Raw genomic sequence first — 9273 nt, 5'->3', positions numbered from 1 at the left:
TATATTGTATAGCGAATCTAAGTGTTCTCAGTTTATCGTCATTCCTGACATATCCTATTTTAAAGCATATCGTTTTAATTATTTTTTACCTCTTGTATTATTTCTTTTTAATATTTGCCATATTATTTCATCCATATTAACTTTTTCACTTATTTATGAGATGTTATGTAGAGAATCTTATTAATTATCTTATTAACTTGATTTTTCTGTAGTTAAGTTAGTTATTTATAAAAGCACGTTAGCGCTTTCTGCCAAATTAGTATTACATATTATTTTTGTCTTGATTTCCACAGTCACATTTCTCCATAAAGGCAGAGAATTTTAAAACAACTTTGATTCCATTGATTAAATATCCAAATGAATCCAAGTGCCCTCTTTGTAAAAAGCACAGAGACTACAGCATCCTGCTGCCTGCCTTCAGAGTCATGAAGACCACCGTGTCAAGTATGCAGGTAGTGTGTGTATGCCAGGAGTGTGTGCTTACAAACAATACTGACGTTTAGATGTCTGAACTGGAACTTTTTAAAATACAGATTAAAAGCTGAGCATTATCTGTTGTTTGGCAGGTTTTACTATTTACAGATGTAACAACACAGGGTGTGTAACAAGCGGGCAGTTCTATTGTTGTTTTTGTTTAAAAGGCATTGTCAACAGTTTACTGTATGTCAGTATTTAATATTTTTGTTTGATTAATTTTATTTATTACTGTATGTCAGTATTTAATATTTTTCTTTGATATTTTTTTTTACCCATTGTATTAGTGCCTCACTAGTAGTGTGTGGGTGTGTGTGTGCGTGCGTGCTCTGCAGTAGGCTGGCACCCAGCATGGGGTTTGTTTCCTGCCTTGCGCCCAGTGTTGGCTGGTATGACCATTTCATATTGTAACTGTCTTTTTGTGTCAGTTTGTATTTAATGTTGTGTCCAGGTTTCCAAAGGACCATTTTGTGGTGTCTCTGTATTTCATCCTCGAGGCCCCCTTCAATTTTAATGAGGTGTGTCTCAACTTTAGTCCTCTCTTCTTTCATTGTATTATTTGTAAAGGGAGGATTATATCTGGTTGCTGGTTTCCATTTTTGTCACCTTCTACAATTTGTGTTGGATATTTGTGTTATGTTTCATTTATTATATAAGATTTTTTATTTCAGCATACTGTCCATAGTGGTTTTGAAGTTCCAGAAACGCCTACCTTTCAAAATCTAGATATTTTAAATGTATGTTTATAATGGTTTGCATAAATATTTTTGTAACATTAAACTCCTTTTAACAATGTGACTCTGCTCAGTTCTCTTTAGAATGACATGCCAGTTTTGAGGAAGTGCTGGTGTAGAATGTTACTTGAGAACTTCAGCACCAAGGGGTAAAAAATTTAAATTTCCTTTAATAACTTTTATTCACTTTTGCGGTAATGTGGCAAATAAACTTAGCCATATTGTAAATCAAAGACAAATAGTCAAAATGTTTAGCAATATAAACTTAGTGCTTCTCTTTGAAATCACTGAAGTAACTGCTCACATCGGACTGAGCGAGTAAACGCCCTTCTAAATGAAGGCCAAGGACCAAACAAATAATTAGAAGGTACAGAAATAATGGACAGCCAGGACAGGGTCATTTACTGTATTGTGCTTATTCTTTTGGTTCTTTTTTTAACATTTCCTTAGGTAAATGTTATTTATTCTGTTTTCAGGTTTAGACGTTATTGAGCCATTAATGAGAAGACAGAGTAAAGACTTGGCACTACATCTGAAATGGAAAAAAAAAAATGTCTTGCTATTCTGTTCCACAGCACTGCGTTCTGCAGGTTTCAGGTCTTTTCTTTTAGAAGAAACGTCAGCCACCCTTCAACATCCAGCACAGGGCACTGATGAGCAGGTACAGACACATCACTTTATAAACTTCCATAAGAAAGATGAATTACATGTTGTTGATGCTGGCTTACAATGCCTATGGTGCAGTGAATCTAATGTATAAAAAGACTTCATGCTTGTCTTAGATGCCGACTGTTAATCGTTAACCAGTAGAAGTCAAAGCCTGTTTTAGATCTTCTGACAAACTGGAGTGCTAGTACAACTCTTAAAGGCCTTAAAACATTTGAAATGCATTACGTGCTGTGTTAATAATAGTGTATGGTAAGAAACATTGAAGACTTGTAGAGTCTGTGATCGAAAGCAGTAATGTTAATAATGTAGAACAAATTAAATTTACTAAACATTTTTTTTTTTTTACTTTCCTTACATTTCTTGTAATTGTGGAGGAAAAGGCTATAAGCTTTATGATGACCATTTAAAGAATTTTCTTTCTTTCTTCTGAATCCTTCAGCATCTTACCGAGGCAGAGAAGTGGTGTGCTGAGAACATTTCTGTGTTCAGGGGGCATGTCTCACTCCCTGCATTACTGTCAATGGACAAAGACGACATTGAGGAGGCCCTTCAGAAATTTGATTTGCTATCTGAATTTCCAGAAGAAGAGGAGAGGGAATATGTCTTTAGACATATTTTTTTCACATAAGGAAGACATGCATCTGTTTTAGATAATGTGAGGGGAAAAAGGAAAATGACTGTTTTGTCAGAAAATGTAACAAACATACATGTCCCTCATTGTTCAGTTACAACCTACAATTCCTGTTCTATATTTTATATATTCTTTACCTTTTTGTAATAAATGTTGCAAACCAACTTTATCTTTACAGTCCATTGTCTCAGATCTGCACTTCTTAGTGTTATGTATTAAAATAATGTTTTATAAAGCAGGGCAAAGCAATTTTTATTTTTAAAGCACATTTACAACAGCAGCCAGAACTGAACCAAAGTGCTGTACAAGAAAGAGTAAAGAAGCAGTTCAAATATACCGTATGTACGCAGCACAAAACTGCAAGAATAACCAACCATTACATAAAAGATAAACTTAAAATACCCATAAATACATATTTCTAATCATGAATGTACGTGAGCCAACATATACAAACAATGTCCACCTCTTGCAGGGTCAAATGGCAACAAGAAGAAATAAGACTTTCATGATGACTTAAAAATGGCCTGTGCTGGAGCAGACCTAACATAATAAGGTGAGCCATTCTAGAGAAAAGGAGCAGCCACAGCAAACACCCGATTCCTCCTTTGCTTCAGCCTTGGCCTTGGCACAACTAAGAGCATCAGGCTAGTAGACCGCAGGGCGCTTGTTGGCACATACAAGTGAAGAGGTTCCAAGAGGCAAGATGGGGCTGATCCACTTAAACATTTGAAAACACGAAATAGAATTTTAAAATCAATTCTAAAATGGACCAGAAGCCAATGAAGCGAGGTCAGTATTGGTGAACTATGGCCACACTTACAAGAGCCATTCAATAAGTGAACACCAAAGTTGTGGAATAGTTGTAGGTGTCGTAACAGGCCCTGACCAACACCTACATACAAAGAACTGCAATAGTCCAAATGAGATTCTGTAAAAGCTTGGATGGCCTTTTCAAGATCACAGAAAGAAAGAAAAGCCTTTACCTTAAAGTCTCAGCTGGAAAAAGCTTCATTTAACCTCACAATTTATCTGTTTGTTGAGTCTGAATGAGCTGCCGCAGATCACACCTGGGATAACTGAAGCTTTATGATACATACTGTATATGGCAAGGGGTCCAAGAGCAACATCAGAGACACTCAAACTTTCTTAACTTTTGGAAACCATGATCACAGTTTTATTATCATTTAGTTTAAGAAGATGCATTGCCATGCAGGTTTTTATATCATTCAAGCACGCATGGAGGGTCTGTATTTTCTCGCTTTGATTTTAGTGGCAAATATATTTAAGTGTCATCAGTATAGAGAAGCCATACTTGTTAACAATGGAGCCAAAAGGTAACATGCCTATCAAAAAGAGATGGAACGATGGAACAGCACAAGTAAAAGGAGCTACAGAGGATGAGAACTCACCGAAATGAATAGAAACGCTCCTATTTCTTAGATAAGATTTAAACCATTTCAGGGCATTACCTTGGATGACTACATACTGTTCAAGGCAGGATATAAGAATCATAAGATCCACGGCATCAAAAGCTCAGGTAAGATCTAGCAGTACAAGAATGGCAGAATCTCCAGCATTAGTAATTGGGAAGAGGTCACTGTTAACCTTTAACAAGGATGTTTCAGTGCTGCAAGAATATCTGTATCTGGATTGGAATTTTTCCAGAATACTATTTTCATCTAGAAATGTTTGAGTTAGGACAACTTTTTCTAAGACTTTAGATAAAAAAGGCAGTTTAGAAATTGGCCTTAAACGTGACACATTAGAAGGTCCTTATTTTGTTTTTTATAATACGTTTCTGCACCACAGCCTGTTTCAAGGCAGCAAGAACACAACCAGAAATCAAGGTAACATTTATTAAAGTAACAATACTTGGTCTGACAGAATCAAAAAACCCGTAATTAATCAAAGGGGGAAACTGCTGTCCAGGGGGCAATTTGTAGGATTCAGGCGCTGCACCAAATCAGACAACAGAGATGACGACACACACAGGCACAAAGTGGTCAAAGACAGCTGAACACACTATGGGAAGAGATGAATCTGAGCAAGCAGTGAGACCGAGGACCTAATAACGGTAATCTTATTTACAAAAAAGTATATCTCCGTTTGGAGAGTAAGTTGGGGTATGCGACAAATGATAAAAAATGGACTTGTAATTATTGCATCGACCCAAACAAAACATTTTTAAAGTTGAGTTTAAAATCTGTTAGTTCAGTTCCAAAATAAATAAAAATGATGGTTTATGGAAGTGCAACTTTCAATAATGCAAATTTTTACATTTCTTTAGAAAAACAAATGATATAATATCTATTAAGCAATTAAAGAGATTTGCTTCACTTTTTTTGATAAGTACATATTTATAAGTTAGGGTCCCAGGGAGAACAATTATGCATTAAAATTAAAAACCAGGTAAACGTTTGAAGTTTAATAACTCCACTTGAAATTTATCAATATTATAGCAGCAATGTAGAACAAAATTAAGAAAACACAATTCAAGACAGACAATAGAAATGAAGGTATGAACTGTATAATAAGCTGGATCATTTAAAAAACTGTTCAATACAAACAATTTTAAAAGTGTCTTTTACTGAGAGCTCGAAAGTTTAGACCTTCATTTTCATGCCTGTTGATTGCTTTGTTGTGTTATTAATCATCATTTATTTTGTAACATAAATTAATGTCATTAACGGAATTTTCCTTTGTTGAACGAGGTTCCAGAAATAATGTCAGACATGCCGTTTAGTACAAAAGTACCATAAAAATAACTTCAAATATTTTAAATGATAGAATTCACTATAATAGCAGTTTGAGCAACCACATTCATATTTAGTAAGGTGTTTCCTTAATCTAAAAATATGTTATGCCCTCTTTTTTTTAACTATATCGAATCCTGACTCAGAAATTATAAAACTGTTTTTTGTTTCTAAAAGTAAATACGAGAATAATACCATAAAGAGAAACTCGGATTCTTGCCTTGTGATTGCAGGAAGTCATATTAATATCGTCTTTTAGGGCTCATTTATACTTCACGCTCAGAACATGTACGCGCCCGCATCATGGCTGCCACGCGTTCCCAGCGTTCATTTCACACGTTCTCTGAGCAGGTCCTCAGAAATTAACGCAACGCGTGCGTGAGTTGCAGTACCAGCAAAAAGTCGGGGGGCGCAGTGTGCTAAAAGTCGTAACGTGACATCATTGTCTCTGTTTACTATCTACATGTGACAGAAAGCCGCTTTGCGGATCCTACGGGGATCGATGTGCGTGCTTCGCTGTTTGATGAATGGTTCGATGTGGTGAAGCAAAATGCCGACATACAGATGCATTCGTGGTGCTTTTATATTCAAGCGTCGCATATCCCCGATCGTAATGACACGATGCATTTTAAAAGTCTCACATAACATCTTTGTGCCGTCTTTTTTTTTTGCAACTTAATAACAGCAACATAATGTACAGCGCTGTATTTGAGCCACTGAGAAAAACATAAAGGACACGGTGAAAACGTGTGTTTTGTGATTAAAGTGGAAATTTCGGCTTTAATCTCAAAATGTCCACTTTAACCTCGTAGTTTACTTTATCATTAAAGCAGACCATCGTAAACATCATCGCAGTTTTTAATCGCTACGAGCTTCTTGGACCTGACAGCAGCAGAAAGCAGCAATAGATCACCACTCAGAACAAATTAAATGTCTGATATTCCAACTCTCTGCATATTTAGAATCTTTAGATTTGTACTTGATACCACTTTCATGATGAAATGCATTAAAGTGTGTATGTTACATTTTATATATAATTTCGTTTAAATAATGAATACTGTTAATAATTACACACATGGGGGTGACACGGTGGCGGAACGATAGCACTGCTGTCCCGCAGGCAGTTATGTTGCTGGTATTTCCTGCTTGTATTCCACACTGTGGAATATGCAGATTTGGGGATTTGGTGCAGCTAAAATGACGCTAGTATATGCGAGTGCTTGTAATCACCTTGTGATGAGCTGAGACCTCGTCCAGGGATTGTTTCTCACTCGTGCCCAATGCTTGCTGGAATGGACACATCCCTAGATTGATGGATTTAATCAATAAACATAATTTTCAGAGATATTGCGGTAAGGTGTCATCAGAATTTAATAAGTGGTCTAGGCAATTCACAACACAGAGAAGCCGAACATGTTCTCACCGTGATAATATCTCGCACTGCCACCTGGTGGATTCCTCCAAATTTACGTAAAGTACGCGCGCAAGTATAAACACTACAATGCTTGCGTAGCAGGAGCGTCTGCTGCAGTATGCGTTGCGTCGCGTCGCATCACGTGTAGTATAACTCCAGCCTAAGTGTTACATGGTAAATCAACGTTACTACTTTTTCAATGAAAGCGATGTGACAGAGGACGGATGCGAATGCTGGGGGCTGGTGTGGAAGGCTGGAGGTGTGGAAAGCTGGGGACGTGGAAGACCAAGTCTGCGACCTGCAGCCGGATACAATTGAGAATGACAGTAAGCAGTGTAACACAGTAATACAGCTAGACGGTATGATCACGTTCACCTGTCCCAGAATAAATAACGAATTACTTTATTGTCTTTATGACATTTAAAACAAACCTACTTGTAAATGATGTGAGTGTTGCACAAGGTACACCACATCTTTCTAACAACTTATAACAGCCTAATAGTAACCTGGTTTCCTATTAATATAAACATTCATGATCATTTTTAAGTGTTACACCTCGCCTAATGAAGGGGCCTTAGCTGTCTAGAAAGCTTGCATTTGTAATCTATTTAGTTAGCCAATAAAAGGTGTCATTTCACCCTACATTTTCCTGTATCAATCGTTTCTAATGTCATTACTTTTAATATTTAGAGAAATTACCACTTTGAAATAATCATTGACTGCACAATTGTAAAGTAAATATTTCTTCCTACTTTCTAGTTCTCATATGTGAGTCAGATCAGCATTGTGTATGCCTTACACACATATTTGTACTTTTTGACATCCTTATTTTAACTGTACTGTTATTACAGCACTGACTCAGCCAAAGATGATGGCTCCGTTTGAAGAATAATAAATAACAACCACAAAAATCCAAACTGCAAAATGAAGAAGCTGGAAGTCGACAGAATATCCCACCTCTCTCTTTTTGCTAGAAGAGATATTATTCCTGGTGAAGAAATCACCTACATCTACGGAGAGGCACAGTGAGCGGCCTTGGAGGATGAAGGTGAGACGTGTAGGGTTTATTTGTGTATTGAAGATCACTTTAGGTTGTCATCACCTGAAAGTATTTTTTTTTTTTGTATGTATGCAGGAAACTGGACAAGTAACTAAAGTGTCATTATTATTACAGACAAATTACAAGGGTGTACATGTGACAGGTGTCTGGTCACACTTACAGGTAATCTAACCTCGACAACATTAAAATATCTGACGACACCACCCAGTTTTATTAAGAGACTGGGAACTCTTGAAATTTACTGATAAGAGCACACAGGTTTGTTTAAATTGGGCGGTGACTAAACACACAATGAAAAGACACAACAGTAATTTCAGGAAAAGCAACACTAACCTCTATTACACCAGACAATATAAAATAAATTAAAAAGATAAATGAACATAACAAAATCTAAAAATATCAGGAACAAATTTCCCTTTTTTAAAAAGAAAGCACACAGTCCACACTCTAAAAGTCCGTCAAAAACAAGAAATGGAGGATACAACCTTTAGTGGTGCAGAGTCCAGTTTGTTCTCTGTGTTACCCCAACAATTAATCATCCAACTGTCCACCGATGCACTCTGTTCACAGGACACTTGTTTCCCAACAGAAGTTTTGTCAAATCATGGAATCCCTTTCAGCATCTCCTCGTCGTTCTTTCTCTCCACTCTGGGCTCCTTGTGTTGCTGTGACCTCGACACGCCTCACTTCTCATCCGCCAGCTTTGCTTGGTCCTTTCATGCGGCTTCCATCACTTTCTGGACCCACAACTGTCTTCTTGTGGAGCTGTGTCTTCCTCCCTGGAAGTAAGTGTTGCTGTTCTTGTGCCTCACGTTGCACCAGCCCCAGTCTGCCAGCGAGCCCCTGTGCTCTGTCCGAGTATCTTGGCAGCATTCTCAGTGGATTTCCCCCTCCTTTGCCTTCTCCTGCCCAGGAGTTTAATTCTCCTTCAGACCCTGCTGTTTTCAGTCCTGGACAATCGGTTTAAACAACAGCATATCTACATTTCCTGGGCTTAACAATTAATGAAAACACAAGTTAACAAAATGTATTGTTACCAACCATTAATGAGAACAGATCTGCTGATTAGAAACCACTATTGTCAGACATGTTCATTTCCAAGTCAGGCAAATACAAACATCCTCCAAGGAAGGAGCAGGTGACAGAGGGGGACATTTTTTGTACACTGGGTCATTCCATTTATCTCTTAGGAAAAGAAACATATCAATATTACATTTAAAACCCAGCAGATGAACAGGCAATAGGCACCCATTGTTGGCACTGGGGGCGAGAAGTTAAAAGGCTTTCTGCAGGATGAAGGTATCTGCTGTCTTGCAAAGGAGTCACAGCTTTGAAGTTTTTGGCTGGTTGAGATTACAAACAATACCAAGTTGTGATAACAGACCTGCTCCTTCCTTGGAGGATGTTTGTATTTACCTGACTTGGAAATGAACATGTCTGACAATAGTGGTTTCTAATCAGCAGATCTGTACTCATTAATGGTTGATAATACATTTTGTTAACTTGTGTTTTCATTAATTGTTAAACCCAGGAAATTT

The 9273-nt window shown here is 37.3% G+C and overlaps 1 long non-coding RNA gene across 2 annotated transcripts; it reads left to right on the top strand.

The window, feature by feature from the left end:
* Positions 1-331: 331 nt before the first annotated feature.
* On the top strand, positions 332-1863 carry LOC120524186. Of its 2 annotated transcripts, none has more exons than XR_005632753.1 (4): positions 332-452; positions 926-992; positions 1146-1357; positions 1784-1863. It is a non-coding gene; the product is annotated as an uncharacterized LOC120524186 (long non-coding RNA). The 2 variants fall into 2 exon arrangements; XR_005632752.1 differs by lacking the exon at positions 1784-1863 and adding an exon at positions 1685-1748.
* The last annotated feature ends 7410 nt before the right edge of the window (positions 1864-9273 follow it).

The sequence above is a fragment of the Polypterus senegalus genome, chromosome 2 (genome assembly GCF_016835505.1).
Source record: "Polypterus senegalus isolate Bchr_013 chromosome 2, ASM1683550v1, whole genome shotgun sequence".
NCBI classification, from domain to species: Eukaryota; Metazoa; Chordata; class Cladistia; order Polypteriformes; family Polypteridae; genus Polypterus; species Polypterus senegalus.
This window is presented reverse-complemented; position numbering and strand designations above follow the sequence as displayed.